This window comes from Pongo abelii, chromosome 12 (genome assembly GCF_028885655.2).
Source record: "Pongo abelii isolate AG06213 chromosome 12, NHGRI_mPonAbe1-v2.0_pri, whole genome shotgun sequence".
Taxonomy (NCBI): Eukaryota; Metazoa; Chordata; class Mammalia; order Primates; family Hominidae; genus Pongo; species Pongo abelii.
Window position 1 is genome coordinate 76,390,037 of NC_071997.2, and position 19,665 is coordinate 76,409,701.

General features: G+C 37.8%; 2 long non-coding RNA genes across 4 annotated transcripts in view; one reads left to right on the plus strand and one right to left on the minus strand.

The window, feature by feature from the left end:
- The window catches only part of LOC134759707 (uncharacterized), a 37,838-nt gene extending 22,502 nt beyond the window's left edge, over positions 1 to 15,336 (minus strand). Inside the window, exon 1 of one of the 2 annotated variants that reach the window (XR_010136293.1) lies at positions 15,172 to 15,336. This is a non-coding gene — a long non-coding RNA (uncharacterized LOC134759707). Of the gene's footprint in view, positions 1 to 5,090; positions 5,619 to 15,171 lie in introns of those variants that run through there. The other variant, XR_010136292.1, reaches the window with a different exon arrangement.
- LOC112132079 (uncharacterized) overlaps positions 1 to 19,665 on the plus strand; it is a 118,925-nt gene that overhangs the window by 60,229 nt on the left and 39,031 nt on the right. The window lies entirely within an intron of this gene.

The window sequence follows — 19,665 nt, forward strand, 5'->3', positions numbered from 1 at the left end:
CCACCATTCAGAATGTGGAAAACATGCCAGTGGGAAGCTCAGCTCAATGGCAGTTCCGGCTTTGGCTTTGGATTCGACACCCACTTATGCACACTATGACTCAGATTCCCTTCTCGTAATGCCTTATCTCTAGACACCACTCTCCATGAATCCCTTTCCCTGTTCGTAATCACTTCTAATCCTCATGTTCCTCTGTCTGACCTTCTTTTCCCACAAAAATCCAGAAAGTATGCACTTAATAAACAAACAAATCCATTGACAAAGATAGATGTATTCAGGGCAGCTTTACCAAAATTCAAACTGGTATTTAACACAATTCCAGCCAAAATGCTCATTTGTAACTCCAGCCAACTATTTTATTGAAATCAATTTGAAGCCAAACATTTTCCAAATGCCTACAAGGCTGCAAAAATAATAAATAATCTTTGGCTATTTTTCAAACCTTAGAGGATACAGAGTCCCAGTCCCAGAAATAACAAAAAGACAAGGTAAAAGGAAGCAGACTTGAAAAGAGTTATTGCTTGGATAGTGACTCTCAACCAGAAATCAAAGAGCAGAAGTTCATTTAGGGAAAATTCAGGTAGTTATCATAACTGCTAGGAAATTAGGATACAGAAGAGAGTAACATTGAGTGGATTCTCATGGGTCCTCTCATCTACCAGCACTTTTTCAGTTGATTTATATAGATTTTCTACCTTTGTTTTGAGTTCATTTCCAAAAAGTAGGATGCAAAAGATACTCAAATATAACAAAATTAATACTACTTCAGCACTAGCTTGAGTTTGAGTACCCAAAGATCTGAGATGTTTCAGAATTCAAGGCTGAAGTTTGAGGGAGGACATGTCTCAGATGATGGAGAGAAAGAAGAGAAAACTGAATTGCAAATACAGCTTGTATCAACTCTAGCTACCATAAGATTCTGAGGAATCAATAACATCATGTAAACTCAGAAGCCCTTCAACTTAGAGATTGAGACACCTCTTGATCTATATACTAATTACCCTAGTACATTGATAATAAATCAGTAATTCAAGCAAGATACAGAAATGGATATGAAAAAATTCTAGGAAGGAGGAAAATATCAAAAAAGACACAAGCATAAAAAATGAGTGGGATTTGGATAACGTTTGTAAACTCTAGAGGTTGAAGATTTGTAAAACTAACAGAAAAAGTAATTCAGTTAACCAAAGGACATAGGAGTAAAATTAAAACAAAATAAAATTAGCATTTATGGAGAATCTGTGTATCAGATTCTGTACTAGTTAGACATTTTCACAAACACCACATTTAGTTCTTAATCTCATGCATAAGTATTACCAACACAGAAACTGAGGCTCCAAGAAATAAAACAATTTGCCTTAAAGCCCACAGGTAGTAAGTAGTAGAACCAGCAGTCACACCAAGGTCCACCTCACTCCAAAGCTCGTGTGCTTCCCAACACCCCACACACCATTCCACAGCCAAGATAGCTGCAGAAAGGGGTAGTCCTCCAGGTTTTCAGAAGATATCCAAATAATTACAGCTTTGAATAAATAACACTAGTCTTCAAGGAAATAGGAAAGTTGCCACCATCTGAACAGACCCAGTGACCAGATTGAAATTTGTTACTCTCAAATACAAATCTATAGAGAGTCTCTAATAGAACTAAGATCACAAATGCATACATTGCAGTGCACCCAAAAGATGCATATAGAGACATCTTAGATAATATCCTCAGAATACTTGAACAGAATGTATAGACAGTGTTAGAAACAGCTTACTCCTTGATACTTTGCTACTGTATTTCGGTTTATCTGGCCTGTGGACTATCTATCCACATAAATATAACTTTGTTGCCAAAACAACTTTGTATCAGTTTCTTCCTTTTTCTTTTTTAAATGCCAATCACAGCAACCCAGTAAGGTAGGCAAGGCAGAAAAGTATATGTCTTTGCTTCCGTTGAGAACCTACCTCCCTGTGCAGTTGTGGACATGACAACTTAAGATTAATACAAAGCTGTCTCATCTTCCACATCAGCATATGATGTTTCCATTTATGATCTTTTCTTAATGTTTTCTAGCAGAGGAAAGAAAAACTACATACTCCTGTCACTTCTCTATAGTAACTTTTCACTATTAAACTTTCTAGAGAGAAAGGAAAATCAAATCTAAGATTAAGAGAAAAGAAAAAACTGAACATCATTCATGTTGCTCTGAGAAGCCCTTGTTTTTTGATTAAGATAAAATCTGCTTATTTTTAATCCTGAGCAATTTGACTCCAGAAAATAAACTTAGAACAATATTTAAAAAGTTAAATCCTAATGATGAGACATTCTTATTTTACAAAAGTAGCTTTGTACTTAGGAGTCCATATGAGGCACAAGATTATATTCAATTGTTCTTTCTCAATTGTTTTGTAACTTTATATTTACCTGAGTTTTAAAATGAAAAGCCACTTTTCTAACTCAGTAAATTATCACTCTCTTAATTGTGTCAAGTCTCAATTACTTAAGGACAAGTTATGAGCTGAAATCCATAATTCTTTGCTTCAACAAACATTTGATTTAGTTTGACAAAATTTTTTTGAGCACTTATTAAACATCAGATGCTAAACTAAGAATAGTATAGTTGAGGATATAAAGATGAATAAGCATGGTGCCAACACTTGGAAGTCTGCAGTCAATGAAGGAGAAAGCATGTAAGTGAGAAAACACCATTGTGTATTACAGGTGCCAAAAAAGGGAGACTGGGGAGAGAAGGCAGTGTGTGATAGTTTTCAATGTGTGACTGTCACACAAGGGGTGTGTGTGTGTGTGTGTGTGTGTGTGAGAAAGAGAGAGGAAGGAGAGAGAAAGAAGAAATAATTCCAAGTATGGGCAAATACAGCTCATTGGATTATCAGAACTTGTTAGAGCTGGAGTCTACAATGTAGAGGAAGAAATGGTCTAGTATGAAGTGAAGCTGGAGAAAAGCAGTGGAAATTCTCCACCCAAGTGCAAATCGCAGCCACCAAAACCAGACCTACTGAATCAAAATCTACAAGTAGGTCCTGGGGATCTACATTTGTAACAAGTTCCCTATGTGCTTCTTACACTCACTCAAGTTGAGATGCCATCCACGGCAGATGGTGGGGAAACTCTAAAGGCGTTTCCTCTTCCCTCCGTTCTTAATCATTATTCCTACCATTGATTAGCCCCACCCAGTGGACTGAGGGGCTTAGATCATGGCTCAGTCTCACTTAGCCATGACAGTGACATGGGCAAGAGGGGAGGACATGAACACCCCCATCTATGAAAGGTAACAGCCACCGCTATTGACACATCTGCCCATTTGGTGAGTATACAGTCATTACTTTTTCAATGTCATTGCTGGTTTTCTTGTCTGAGGACAAATTTTAGAGTGTTTGGCTTTGATGTTTCCAAGTTCTCTATAAAACTTGTTTAAAAAATCATTTTTAGTTATTGGTTTTACATTTACCTGTACTCCTACTTGGCTGTTTCTTACTGTATATGGATTAGAGTAAATCCTTTCTAAATGCAAAGATTATACTTTTATGACATTACATGCAATATAGCATATGCCAGAAATCTGTGAAAATGAGGTTTCAATTCAGCAAGAGGAGTAGCTTGATAATGTCTCATCAAGAAAAATGCAGAGGGGTACATCAGGGCTTCTGTTGGTACACTCGATGTATGAAGATGTGCTTCCACCTGAGGCAGCCACGTGCCTCTGCTCATACACTTTCTCTTGCAGGTCTAACACAGATGGCTGTGAGTTGGCTTAATCTCAGCTGGCAACTGTGAGATGTTCATACAATCCCTCACAGTGGTCTCTGGGATTATGCTAAACAGAGCAATTTCCTTGCCCTCACGAATCAAAAGACTTGCATGGCAACCAAAATTAAATACCAAATTTCTCTTTCATGACCAAGGCAGGGGGAAAAGTTTTGATGGTTACTGTTTCGTGCTCAACGGCTTTTAATCTTGCTAAAGTCTTTTTCTAAAGTGCTGTTATACTGGAAAGGAAACCAGCCTTGGGAATTAATTTGCCTTTATTGGATTCACTTGCTACTTACTGCGCTCCTTCAGTGCTACTTGGTTTTTTAAAAAATTGCAGCCAAGGGAGTTTGGGTGTTAGAAGCTGAACCCAAAATGTTTTCCCTCTGAAAGCTCCTCCCACTCTCTTTGTGGGTGCTACTCCATCAAATTCCAAACAGTCTAAAAGAGGACGATCTCCTGCCAGGCCCTCCTCAAACTTCAACTCCCCAGATTATCACATTTAATCGCCCTTCCTCATTCCTTCTGTAAGTGTTTCACATTCATCTGCCCTAAATAATATTGAAATTTAGAATCAACTACGGCTTAGGCCATGAAACTTTTGAGCTGTACCCAACTCTAATTCTCGGTGACCCCTGGAAACAGATAATCCTTTTCCACAAAAACAATAAGAACAAATGTAGTTCTTCAGGGTGAAAAATCAAGGCCAGTTATCTTCCTCATTCACCCAGTAACACAAAACAAATCAGATGAACCAAATTTATCATTAAATGTGGGATAACTTTAACAACAAAAATTATTAAAATGCTATTTCCAAGGTCTTGACTGGCACATATCCCCTCAGGTATTCTCAGAAAGAGAAGTCTGTATATCTCAGTTTGATTAAATTACATTTCTGGGCCAGGCGCAGTGGCTCACGCCTGTAATCCCAGCACTTTGGGAGGCTGAGGCAGGCGGACCATGAGGTCAGGAGATCAAGACCCTCGTGGCTAACACGGTGAAACCCCGTCTGTATTAAAAATACAAAAAATTAGCCGGGCATGGTGGCGGCCGCCTGTAGTCCCAGCTACTCGGGAGGCTGAGGCAGGAGAATGGCGTGAACTCAGGAGGCAGAGATTGCAGTGAGCCGAGATTGCACCACTGCACTCCAGCCTGGGCGACAGAGCGAGACTCCATCTAAAAAAAAAAATTACATTTCTGTATCAAGGCACATTAGTATGACCTATTAGATTTCCTTGCCAGAAATTGATGTTGAGCAGTAGGAGGTAAGTTTGAGAACTAGTTATTCACATACTAACAGCACAAATACTGAACCATAAGCCAGGAAATAACTTACCTCTGGTAAGGAGAGGGCTTCGTATTAATTTTCAGGACTCATTAAGGGCTCTTTTAAGCTGCTGCTGAAACTTTCTAAATGTTGTCTGTATCCTCCTGCTAGTTGAAATAACCATTTTTTCAAACATGAAAAAATTCCCAATTCCAATTTTTGGTGACCATTTTTCAAAAAGGGAAGAAGATAAACGTAATTAAACAGAGTAGGAAATATTTTTTGAAGAGCTGAGTACATATGATGCATCAGGAACCATGCTTGTTGCCTTGCTTGTGTGTACACTCAGTGCACTCTTGCAGTCTCCAGATGTTCCCAGGGCTCTCTGCACATACAGGCACAGGGAGCTTTTGGAAATGTCAATATCAAGGGCTGTGCCACTGATAAATCGGAATGCCTGGGATGGGATCTGGGCATCACTATTTAAGAGGCACCCAGGGGATTGTAATGTGCAGCCAAAGGTGAGAATCACTGTATTTGAGCTCAACAGGGAAGCTGTGGTTGCAGTGCAGTGAGAAAAACCAGAAGGAGAGGATTAGAGGGAACAGCTAGGTAGACTATGGTAAGAATTTGGGGTTTTAATGTGAGGGACTCCAGAAGCAATTGGAGAGTTTTGATTAGAGAAGTGGCATGACTTATTTACCAGTAACATAGTTTAATAGACTTTTCTTAGAATCTAACCATGTATAAACTTTAAAGAAAAATAGTTATTGTGGACTGCAAATAACTTCCTTGTCATTTAACTTTAGGAATGTAAGACCACAGGATAGGCAGATTCCAACCAAGAGGAAAGCTAGTATGAAAGAACAAAAAGGAAACTAGCTCAGAAATCAGGAGCCCCAACTCCTTTAGGCAACAGCTTGAGTCACTGTTTCAAGAAAAAAAGAAAATCACTTATCCTTTCAACACATAGACTCTGACTTTTCTTTTAAAGCTTAATAATTTTAGAATTACATCCTGGTAGTAATTAGCATCAAAATAAGTGAAGGATTTGGCATCTCTGTCAATGAGACATTCAAAATATCATTTGTTAGACTGGGTTTATGCCAGTCTTCAGTAAAAGTAGAGCACAACAGGATTCCCACCCTTTTTAAAGAGGATCTGTCTTGCTGACGACCGAAGACCTTGTTAGGGCTCCTGGGAACTAAGTCGTCAGCATTCCTAGCTCATTGTCTCATTCACCAGCACCTGCAGTGTGGCACTTACTATCCCTTTTCCACCTATACCATGAAGACTATGAAAGTCAAGGTGGAAGCAGCCAGCCTCTTAATCAGAGCAAACAAGGAGAACCTACTGCCAGTCTGCAGGACTAGACCTTAGATGTCTGCTGAATCTGTGATCCTGAGCTTTTGTTGAAAACCTGAATTATATTTCTGCCTGGTAAAGATGGCCCCAGGCTCAAAATGTTTGTCTTCTGTGGAAATCCAGATTAGAGTTTTCTGTGGCCCTCCCCATGCTGTACCACTAAATGATGAACAGTTATTGAATGCCCAGAAAGTCCCACTTTGCCCTCCTTTGGCAGCCTGCCCTCAGCCCAACCAAAACAATAGCAAAACAAAATAAACAAAAATGGCCTGTGTTTTTAATGATCACTGCAAGATTCACCATGAAACTACTAAAGATGAGTCTCTATAACCATCTTTTCCAAGCCAGAGCTGTCTATCATTAAGGTAGAGCAGGACAGAAAGACCTTTTCTGGTTACAGACTTAATTCTATATCAGATAAGCCCCCTCAGGATCAGTAACCCTGCAAGGTACCCAATTTGGGCTTGTCACCTGGCATGGACATACCAGGAGGATCTCTCTGGAAAAACTCTTGAAATACCCTGGAAAGGGTGATCCTCTGCTTTTTAGTTCTATTATACACACCTCAGTTACTGGGAAATACTCTTCAGCATATACAATGCTCTAAAGATTGCTCAAAAGTGTGACCTGAATTTTAGGATTCTGTTTTATAGTGGCCAGTCTCAGTTGTACTGCTTACTATCATTTTGCATTGTCTACAGGCATGTTAGTTATATTTCCAAACTCGAGTAGTGATTAGTTGGCCAGAGGAAAACAGAGTTTCTGTTCTGTGACTTCTCTGTGGTGAAAGGAAATGAAAACAGGAAGTTACAAATGTACTCCTTAAAGACCTATAATAATATAGTGACAATCAACAAGCAACATTCTTGAACTACAATAATTACTAGGACTTGAACTTCTATACGTGCTCAATTCTGGCCTTTTTCCTTCTAGATCATCACATTCACTTACCAAGGTCCTGTTTAAGATCACCTGTTTCCAATAACTCAAATAGTCTCTGCCTAGGGTAGGGCACTGGTTCTAAAATTATGGCCCCTGGACCATATCACTGGAGAACTTGTTAAAAATGCCAATTCTTTGGCACCATCCAAGATTTACTAAATCAGAGACTCCAGGTGTGGGTCTCAGCAACCTATATTTTAACAAGCCTCTGGATTATTGCTCAACTTTGAGAACCACTGGCCTAGAGGACCTTTTCACCCAACTTGATGAATCTCTCCTTCCCCATCTAATTCCCTGCAGTAGTTTGTAAGGAAAGATGACATTTTAATATCCAGTCATCCCAGCCAACTGTATCCCAGTCCTTGGGACTTTTAAAACTTTCAGTCTTATGCTGGACACCTCAGATAATAGCCAAAAGAAGCCTAAAATTATGACAAGGCTCCTGCTCTGTTATTTTTAATTAATGACACTACCTGAGGAAGATCACATAGAGCATATTTGCAACAATCAAATCTTAAGAAAGCCTATTCTTCACCTACTTTCACTTTCATATCACAATTCATCCCAGCATACAAATGACACAATAAAAACTGGTTTCCCAACCACCACAAGAGTTGTTAACCCAAGTCCCTAATCTGTCAAATCTTGCTGCAAAACTCAGAAACTATAACTACAGAGAGACAATACTAACTAGAGGGGAACATCATGATGAACTGGCTTCTCAGGTGCTCCTCCTGGGGTTCCTTTTCCAGTAAGGAGTCTTTAGGGTTTCTAAGACCACTCTGCTTACAAGTCCTTTGGCTTCATTTGAATACCCTTTAGAAAAGACATACAGATTTTAGGGAAATGTCTGGTAAACAATTGAGATACTGTATTTGATCATATATAAGACCTCTAGAGAGAGAAACAATAAGCTAGAAATTATGTCCCTAAGATACTTTAATGTACTCCAAATTTTCACTATCTGTAAAATGAAAGTATGATTAACCTTAACTCTCAAGCCTATTTGGAATCCAGATAAATGAGACAGAAAGTCAAAAGTGGATTCTTCAGTCTCCATTTCTATGATCTTCACCTCTCAGCTCCACCTCTATTCTACTTCCGAATCCCCTACCCAATTATTTCCTACCCCTTATGTCCAAAATAGCCCATGTAAACTAGAAGTCCCACTGGACAGAATGATGAATTTGCTAAGTAATATTAGAGTCCTTCATTCATTCTATATTTGGAGGCATTCTAGAGGATCAACTAGAATTTTCTAATGAGAGATTCTCCAAAAGATGACAGCAAAATTATTAATAAGGTAGAAAACAAGTAACACTCTCAGAATTATAGGTTTGGCCACCACATTCTTCAAGTTGTTACGTGCCTCCCATATGTACTAATTCTAATTCTAACTTTATCATTTCAGTGATCTAGAATTCTAGTGTGGTTAAAGTAATATAATAAACAAGAAAACTTTTGGAAGTGATGAATATGTTTATTACCTTGATTGTGATAATGCTAATATCAGTGTATATATATATGTATGTCCAAACTTACCAGATTATATACATGAAGATTCTGTATACCAATTATACCTCAATAAAGCCCGCAGGGAGGAAAACATAATAAACTTTTCTCGAAAATGAAATACAGTTTATCCTAATCAATGAATCTAAAATTAAACAATTCATCAGAATTTTCTCATTCAAATCCACTTGAGGGCTTTAACATTTTTTAAATTATCATTTAAAAACAGGACTGAGTGGCTTAAGAAAAGCTATTTTTAGGCTCGGCGCAGTGGCTGACGCCTGTAATCCCAACACTTTGGGAGGCCAAGGTAGGTGGATCACTTGAGGTCAGGAGTTCGAGACCAGCCTGGCCAACATGGTGAAACCCCATCTCTACTAAAAATACAAAAATTAGCTGGGCATGGTGGCAGGCGCCTGTAATCCCAGCTACTTGGAAGGCTGAGGCAGGAGAATTACTTGAACCCGGGAGGCAGAGGTTGCAGTGAGCGGAGATCGTGCCATTGCACTCCAGCCTGAGCAACACAGCAAGACTCTGTCTCAAAAAAAAAAAAAAGCTATTTTTAAAAAACCCTTTATGAATGCTTATTCACACTAGCACAATAGTTTGCCATGAAATAAACATTTGTACTAAGTCACACACATTATATTGTAATATATCTCTCTTGGTAAATTGGGAAAATTATTTGTTAGTATGACTTTGGATTGCTTTATTAAATGACATTAAAAAGAATTTTTTAAATTGCAAATTTCATATGAAGGAACAAAAGAGAATAAAGTTGCTGCATTTGGAAATAAATGATATTTAGTATAATTATTACATAGTTTTTGATGTCGCAGATACTGCATCAGGAACTGATTGGATAAGAATCAGCCACCATCAGTTCCTAATGCATTGCCTTCAGCATCTAAACAAGCACCAGTAAATACCTCAAGTTAGATTTGCTGTGATGTGCTCATGGTCATCCAATAAAATACACAGTCTTAATTTAACCCTGAAGAGAAATGTTTCTTCAAAGGAGGTGATCCCAAGATGCTAAAACACCTATCATTTACCACGATTCTTGTGGATTTATCACTGAAACCAGAAGTACAAATCTAGTTGCATGTTTATGCCTATGACACATTCGTACCTTCCTTGCTAAATACATTACTAATTAAAACAACCTAAAAGTTGCTGATCATTTTTCTATTTGGGGAGAAAAATGAATAATTTTTTGTTGGTTTATCTTTGCTATTTTTTTAACTTAAGTGTTTATGGAGATTAAATAGGTATTGCTATTGGAATAAGGATTATTTCCCACTTGTAGCACTAAAATAAATGTTACTATAAGAAAAAGTGCTACAAAGTAATTACTATTAAAAAATACCATAGTAGCTGGGCATGGTGGCTTACTCCTGTAATCCTAGGACTTTAGAAGGCCAAGGCAGGAGGATCGCTTGAGCCCAGAGGTTTGAGACCAGACCAGCCTGGGCAACATAGCAAGACTCATCTCTAAAAACATAATAATAACTAGGAATGGTGGTGCACGCCTATAGTCCCAGCTACTTGGGAGGCTGAGGTGGGAGGATTGCTTAAGCCCAGGAGTTAGAGGTGTCAGTGAGCTATGATCATGCCACTGCACTCCAGCCTCGGCAACAGAGTGAGACCCTGTTTCGAAAAAATAATAATAATAACATGTTAAATTCTACTTTCAATGAGTCTAAATTCACATATATTTGCAGAGTTTTCTGGTTGGAAGCTCAAAGTGGCTTGACTAGTAGGTTCATTATACTTCACTCACTAATTCATTTATCAAAAATTTATTGAACACCTATTATGTGCTAGGTACTATTCTAAGCACTTGCGATAAAGCAGTGAGCAAAACAAAACAGGCACGGTGGCTCACACCTGTAATCCCAGCACTTTGGGAGGCTGAGGCGGGCAGATCACCTGAGGTTGGGATTTTGAGACCAGCCTGGCCAACACGGTGAAACCTCATCTCTACTAAAAATATAAAAATTAGCCAGGCATGGTGGTGCACGCCTGTAATCTCAGCCACTTGGAAGGCTGAGGCACGAGAATTGCTTGAACCCAGGAAGCAGAGTTTGCCAGTGAGCCGAGATCATGCCACTACACTCCAGCCTGGGCAACAGAGTGAGACTCTGTCTCAAAAAAAAAAAACAAACCAAAGTCCCTTCCTAAGGAACTTTACACACTAATAAATGGAGTAACCAACTAAAAATTTATATTATTCTTCATAAAATCAAGAGTTTTCAGAGGAGCAACAGTCTTGAAATAAATGTGTTTTGACATGGATTGAACATTATTGGATACAAGTAATTATATAAATTGTGTGGATACTTACCATATAGTATTGTTTACCTACATAACAGGAGGACTCTCTGAAAGAAAATGATATTTATTCAGAAATAGAGCATTGCAATGGAAATACATGTGCCATTGTAAACTTTGTGCATATTCAGGGAGGTAAAGGAAGACAAAGATTTTAAAGGAAAATTGAGGAGGATTAGATAATTGTTTTAAGATAATTATCCTTGGCTACAAGGATCAATAACAACGGTGGCACTAGTCCAAGGTTGGGCAGGCACTTATTCGGCAAATGTCTTTAAAGAATTATTTTTTTGTGCAAAGTTCTGGTTTTTGCAAAGTCTTTCATGATAGTTTTTGTTATTAGGCATTTATGAATGAGAATCTTCTCTTCATATTTTTTTCTCAGCTGTATTTGTCAGGGTAGTTTTTTTAACATGAGTTATTCTATTTTAATTCTGACAACTTTTACATTTCCCCCTTTTTGATCAATATCTTTCTCCAAAAACATCACTGATCAATTATCCTATATTTAGATTTTGATATCCCTCAGTGCCTGGCCTGGCTGGATCTGGCCCAGGTTGCTGGTCTGGTCTCGCATAGGAGGGTGTGAATGGCAGCTGGGAATTGGTGTTAAAGCCCTTTTAAAGCCACATTTGAGTGACAAAGAAGGTTTGAAGGGAGAGGCTCTCAGGCTAAGTCTACCAGGAGTCCATTATTAAGTTCAATTTTGTCTGTCTTGTAGTCTTTGGCTGTCACTTCAAAGTGCCGGGACAGCATTATTCTGTTAGCAGTTGTATTTCTGAAAAAAATGTAATGAGTAACAGATAGAAAATTTGAGAAAGGGAAATTCAAAGTAAGATTAATAGTAATATGACAATCCCAGTTTGCATGTAGTTTAAAGCCATGAAACCTATGCTTACAGGCAACCAATCAAATAAATCAAATGACCATTATCCTGCCAAAAGAAAAAGGTAGACATTAAGAGGGGTAAGAGCCTCATCATAATATGGAATCTTGTTCTGACATCTTTGGAAAAGCTCTCTATGGTGTAAAAACTTTAACTTCTTGTCCTGGTTTTCAGTTTAAATATCTCCGTTTAAGGAATTGGAGAGTTTGGTGAACTTTTTCTGGGACCCTTACATCAGGCATGAGACTTGTTTCTTAAAATTCATCTAGTTTCAGCTTATGAAGCTTCAGGAACAGAAGTTCAGTTTTTAATAATTTCAAGGAGAAAAAAGTTGAATTGGAGGGATCTGGAAGAATTCATGATCTAGTCTAGTTTATAGGTTGATAACAAGGACTTGAAATAATACACAGAGCTACAATCTAATAACAGGTGTATTTTTCTTTTTCTTTCTAAATTGGTCACTTAGGAATCTCAGATTTAAAAACCTCTTGAGGCTAGGAAGCCAAGCCAAAGCAGACTTTAGATTTTATCTGTAGTCTTAAGGTTCCTGGACCTGTCAAGAAGTGAAATTTTTAATCTATTCACTTTAATGCTGAAAACCCTTGAAGCCAGGCATTCTATGTGCATTTTCAAATATGATATTCCAGTCAAAGCCTTGGTAATATAACTAATGTTGCCAGCTATAAAGAGAAAGCAGATTTTTATTGGTTTAATTTATTTGGAAATTTTCATCCAGACATGTAATTTATGTCTATTAATTCCATATAACATAACTTTAAAATCTCAAATTATATGAAAATTTAATTATAAACATTTATCTCTTTCAAATTACCTAATTTATTTATTTTTAACAATTTTATGAAAATTACTTATGAAAACTGAGATATTAGGAAAAGCTGTAGTCATCATTTCAAGTTATTTTCCTGTTAACCATTGTTTAGCCTGTGAATATCAGGTGCTCACCTAAATAAGAATCTTAAAGTTAAATATATGGATATTTTACTGATAAATACAGCTGATTTTATTAAGCCAACAATATTAAATTAGCCTTATCAAGCAATTACACAAACAAAGATCATTCTGTTTTAGGCTGGGTTTAGTCTTATAACCTTTGTGTCAAACCTTGACACCTTAAAACATCTAGCAGAGACAAATATGAAACTGTCTGACCAGTAGACCCTGGGAAAAATGTATACAGACAATTTTGAAGACATTTTATTTTTATTTTACCAATGATTTTAAAACTAGCTTATTTAAAGATTTGCTTAAGTCACATGAACTAAAAGGCATATGGGTTAATTACCATATATTTTATATGAGTACTCCATTTATCTAAGCCAATCAGAATAGAATTTCCTAAGGGATTTCTGTCTGACTATACTAGATTTTAAAATATAGACACAACATATAACATGATATATACACATATGCATAAACATACCTAAACACATATATACACAAAGATCTTATAGCTTTCATTTTAGAATTTTAGTCACAAGACAGTGAAATATACAAAGTCACTGGTTTATAAAAGACAATTGGATCCATATTACATTCCTGACAAAATGTAACACATTTATGTAGCTAAAACTATTATTTCTCCTGATAAGTAATCTAATGAAGTTTATGGACCAAAATTTTGGGTAAAGCAGTATCTGTAGTAGTTTGATTTATTAAAAAAAAAATTTTATCCCTTTTTTAGTTTCAAATAAGTTTAGGGTTAAATTTTCAATGTTTACATTTTAGCTAGAACTGGCTGAATTGTACAAGAAAAACGGATCTCCAAGTGGCCTTGAATTTTTAGTAACAAATCGCTCTTTTCATTTGCTCCTCTTGTTTGCTTGACTAGTTAATGTTGGTGGAGAAGCATTTTAGCAAGGTTTTTTTTCTTTTTTTTTGGCTTTTTCTTTTTGGCCCCTGCATGTCAGGCAACGAAATATTGATGCCAGACAGAGACACCTTATTTTATTGCTCTGAGCTCGAGATTTTGACCTGTTTGATCTGAGAGCCTACGTTTTATATACATTTATGTAGTTACGGACTATCAATCCTTCAATTAACTGCTCCATTGCCCTAAGCAATTGTTAGTCAGACACACCTAAATGTACATTAAAAGGGATTACTCTTAGGTTTAGATTGTTGGTTACCATGAAGTTGTGTAATTTTTAAAGTCATTAATTTGAAAGCCCTCTAAGGTTTTTTTTTTTTTTTTTTTTTAGTGTTGTCTAGAATGCCACAATCACTAAGTTTTATCTCAGCACCTATAGAAAAGTCAGCATATTCAAAATAGGCAGGAAAAAAAAAATAGAGAGAGATAACTTGGAAAGCTCTACATGTTAACCGTATAGTCCTAGAGGTTTTTAGACAGTTTGAACAATGACCATTCGGGCTCTGAATCTTCCCTGATGTAATTTGCTCATCAGTTTAGAAATGTGCACAAGTATAGGCCATTTAGAAACGTGTGTAAGTATGGGCCATGATATAGCTGGCTGGGGTCCCAGAAGACCTCGTATACCTTAATGTTTGAGGATCCCATTCTGCTTCTTATCAATCTCTGATGAGTAAAGAACATCCTATAAATCCTGTTACAGAATGTCACCAGTTTGGACTGATGTTTTAGATGGTGGCAACTGCACTAGGGGCTTTTAATTAGCCATCCAGCACACACCATTTAGGATGTTTATTTCTGCTTTTGGAAGATTTTTAGAAGCAAGCAAGGGAAAGGAGTGAAATAATTTACAGATGCACATAACCAAGCTAAAATGAAATTAAAATAAGAGTATTCACAAAAATGTTAACCCAGGTGTGCAGATGAAACAAAATATTCAATTAGGCATACAGAAAGAACCAAAAGTAAATTCACCAGGTAAGATGTGCCTCAAAGACAGAATGTAAACTCCACAGAAACAAGATTACTCAAAACAAAAGGACACTTGCCTTTTATACCAAAAAATGACTTGTCAGAAATACATATATATATATATATATCTTATTATCGTAGGAGGCATGTAAGGTCTTTTATGTAAGGTGGTCTTGTAACCAAACCAAATCCTGAATAAAGTCAAGAGTTTCTACCAAAAAGAAGGAAGCTCAGCCTGAGAAAAGACTTACCAGGGCAGAAGTGAGCCGTGAAAGCAGAAAGCTCAAAGGTCTCAAATGAGAACTGCATACCAGTCCCAGAAATCACCTGTTCCTTCTGATAGTGATCCTTTCTCAGGTCCCACTTCTGGATGCCATTTATATCAACTTAAATGGCAATCAGAGAGAAGCTTTCTTAAAAATATGATATGAATTTGGGAATAAGTAATTGCATTCCAATGGGAATACATGTGCCATAGTAAATTATTGCATATGCAGAAAGGTAAAGGAAAACAAATATTTTTAAAGAAAAAATGAGGATTACCTAATTGTTTTGAGATAATATCTTTGGCTACAAGGATTAATAACAAGAGTGACACCAGTACAAGGTTGGACAGGCAGCTGCTGAGCAGAGGTCCTAGCAGAAGCTGGTGCAAGGTTGCAGTTTTTGCAGTATTTTGCGAAAGTTTTTGTTTTCTGGCATTTATGAATGAGAATTCTCTCTTCATGTCCTTTCCCAGCTCAATTTGGCAGAGGGATTTTTTTTGGCACAGCAACTCCATTTTGATTCTGACAACTATCACACTATATACTGTACAGATGTTATGTATATCTATTTTATGGACTTAGCTGAATATGTTCCCTGAAGGGAGAAAAGGCTACTATGCAGGATCTCTGTATTCGCTTTCCTGCAGGTAATGTGAAACATAAATTTAATGTTTCTTAAATATAACTCAAATATAAACCATATGGCCCAGTTTCAGTGGAGTGTTGCATTAAAAAGAAATACAGGCCAATGGCCATAAGTCATTCAAAAAATTGTTTCCACTTCTATTTATATCTGAAAAAGAGCATAAGCAAAAAACAATTTATAACCTTCAGCACTATTTCTAGGAATCTCTTCTGGTTCTTAATGCCCCCATAGTTGCTCAATGTCTATTTTCTAACCCTTAAAAGCCCCAGCCCATTTGGCTTATCTATATCTCTTTTCTTCCTCCTTTCCTCCCACCTCTCCAGTTTCCTCTCTCCCTCACTCTCTTTTTTCTCTCCCTACCCACCCTTACAGATCAGACCCTTAGCTTTTCATTCTATCGGTTCCTTCCATTCTTCCCTGCCTGCCATACCCAACTCTGTTTCATTCTCTAGACATTTACATAGCTGGCTCTTACTTTGTCTCCACACTTTTTAAGAAACACCTTCTCCAACTGCCCTATTTAAAATATCCCCTCCAATCCATCACTTTCTATCCCCTTAACTGGCTTTTTCTTCATAGTATCTATCACCACTTGACATTTGGTTACATATTTGTTTGTTTGGAGTTTTTTATTGTCTGTCATTTCTACCAGAATAGAGGTATCTGAGAGCTGGAACTATACGGTGTGCACTATATTATCCCTAGTACCTAGACCATTTCCTGGCACATAGTGGGCTCTAGAAATTATTTGGATAGTAAGTGGATTAATGAGAAATGAGTGGTTTGTATTGGAAATCATCATTTTAATTCTCCTTTCCAGAGAAATAGTATATATCTGAACATGAAAGTTTAGAAACCCTTCTAGTTAGGTCTTCAGGCCTTTTCTCCATCTACAGTCTCTTCTGAGGGAAAGTAGGGATTGGGTATTTAGTTTCATATCTTTAAATACTATCTATATGTTAATGAATCACAAATTTATATCTCTAGCCTATTCTTTGTGCTCCAGACCAATATATGCAATTCTTGGATTGGATTGATTGAGAAGGAAGGGGATCCTGAATGTTACAATAGCCATAAGTAAGAAGACAGTGATAAAGCTGGGGACATTAAGCCTCTAAGTTTTGGTGAGTTTTTGTCCTCTCCACTCTTATCTGAGGAGATTAACCCTGCAGTGCCTGAGGAAAGTATAATGACCTCCCCTGAGGCAGTTGCCATGCAAGACAATGCTGAGTCTTCTCACCACTCACCCCACACCCCCCCTCCCCGCTCCCCCAGCCCCGACTCCTCTTTGCTTCTAGACCTATAATTAAACTCAAGTCCCAGCAGGCATCTAAAGATGAGGTACAAAGTGTGGCCCATGACAAGGTGTGCTGTGCTTCAAAAGAACTACAGTACTTAGGTTTTCTAACTTACACAGACAGAAATCCATGGAACATGTGTGGAAAGGAATATTAAGGGTGTGGAATAATGGTGGAAGGAACATGAAATAAGATCAGGTCAAATTTGTTGATACGGGCTCACTAACCAGAGATTCTGTGTTTAATGTTTCAGCTTGGGGAATTAGAAAGGGCTATAATTGTTTGACTAGTTTGTTGGTTGATTGGTTGGCTGAAACATGGATCAAAAGATAGCCCACCATTAGCAAATTTGAAATGCCCCATATCCCTCAGTTTAATATAGAGGAAGGGGTTGAAAGGCTTAGGAAAACTGGAATGTTGGAGTGGATTTTTCATTTAAGACCTGCTAACCCATCCTAGAATGGTCCAGTAAACATATCTTTCATCACAATTAAAAGAAATCAATTTGTGAACGGTGCCCCAGCATCCTTGAAGAGCTCTGTGATTGCTCTTTTCCATAGGCCAGATTTCACAATGGGAACTGCAGTTACTGAACTGGGAAACCTAAATGCAATGGGAATAATTCGATTCTGGGATGGGAGGGGCCAAGTGGCAGCATTCAACCCCCAAAGACATGGTAGGCATGATTACCAGAATGAACAGCAGAGTCGAAGCAGCAGTTAAAATAACGTGGCTCACACAGACCTATGGCATTGGCTATTTGATCACGGTGTTTATAGAAGTGAAATAGTTAGGATGCCTACTAAGTTCTTACTTGATCTGTATAAGCAGAAAAGTTCTATGTCAAATGAATAAAAGTCAAACCTGAACCATAAAAAGAGTCACAGCCACTCAATTGATTCCCAGACTTAAGCTGGTTTACAGACCCAGCACCCCTTGAGTGAAGGGGAAGCCAGGTACTCTTGAAGAAAGACCTTGATACACTGCCAAAAATTAATAATATTTCTCTCAGCCTACCCCAAAGGGATCCATGGCATTTTACCAAGGGAACTGTGAATTTGGGAAAAGGAAATAATCAGAACTTTTGGGGATTACCAGACATAGGCTCTGAACTGACATTAATTCCAGGAGATCCAAAAGTCACTGTAGCCCACTAGTTAGAGTAGGGGCTTAGGAGAAATCAGTTTAATTCAGGCCTATCTCACAGTGTGTCCAGTGGGTGCCCAAAGCCATCCTATGGTTTTTTTCTCCATTTTGGAATGCATATTTGGAATAGACATACTCAGCAACTGGCAGAATCCCCACATGGGTTCCCTGAACTCTGGAGTAAGGGCTATTATGGTGGGAAAGGCCGAACAGAAGCCACTAGAACTACCCATACCTAGGAAAGTAGTAAGCCAAAAGCAATACCACATCCCTAGAGGGATTTCAGAGATTAGCACCACCATTAAGGACTTGAAAGATGCAGAGGTGATGATTCCTACCACATCCCCATTCATTTTTCCTATTTGTCCTGTACAAAAGACAGATGGATCCTGGAGGATGACAGTGGATAATCATAAACTTGAGCAAGTGATGACTCTAACTGCAGCTGTTACAACAACTGCAATGGTTTTATTGCTTGAGCAAGGTAACACATTCCCTGGTATTTCTCATGCAGCTATTGATCTGTCAAACAGATTTTTCTCAATGCCTATTAGTAAAGACCCCCAGAAGCAGTTTGCTTTCAACTGGCAAGGATAGCAATACACCTTCACTGTTCTACCTCAAAGGTAAATATCACAGTAGTTCATTACATTATACTATTATGCTGATTGGACCTAGTGAGCAAGAAGTAGCAACTACTCTACCACTTATTGATAAGACATTTGCATATAAGAAGGTAGAAAATAAATCTGACAAAAATTCAGGGGCCTTCTACCTCAGTGAAATTTCTAGGGGTCCAGTGTTGTGGGGCATGTTGTGATATCCCTTCCAAGGTGCATCTGACCCCACCTACAACCAATAAAGAGGCATAATGCCTGCTGGGCCTCTTTGGATTTTGGAGGCAATGTATTTCTTATTTGGGTGTGTTATTCTCACTATTTACTGAGTGCCTTTTTGTAAGATATCCCTGAAGGACAGTGGTGAAGAGAAATCTGCCCAGTAAGAAGAATACCTGGTTATGCACTTTGCTTAGCAAGAAACATGGCCAGATGTACAACTATGTACAATGTGAATGGCTGTAGCTAATGGATTATCTGGATGCTTAAGAGCTTAAAAGGAACATGATTGGAAAATTGGTAACAAATTTGGGGAGAGGTATATGAATAGATCTCTCTCAATGGGCAAAAATATGTAAAAATATTTGTGTCTTATATGAATGCTCATCAAAGGGTGACCTCAGCAGAAGAGGATTTTGATAATCAAGTGGATAAGATGACCTGTTCTACAGATAGCAGTCAGCCTCTTTCCCCAAACACCCCTGTCGTCACCCAGTGGGCTCATGAACAAAGTGACCATGATGGCAGTATGGGGGTATGCATGGGCCCAGCA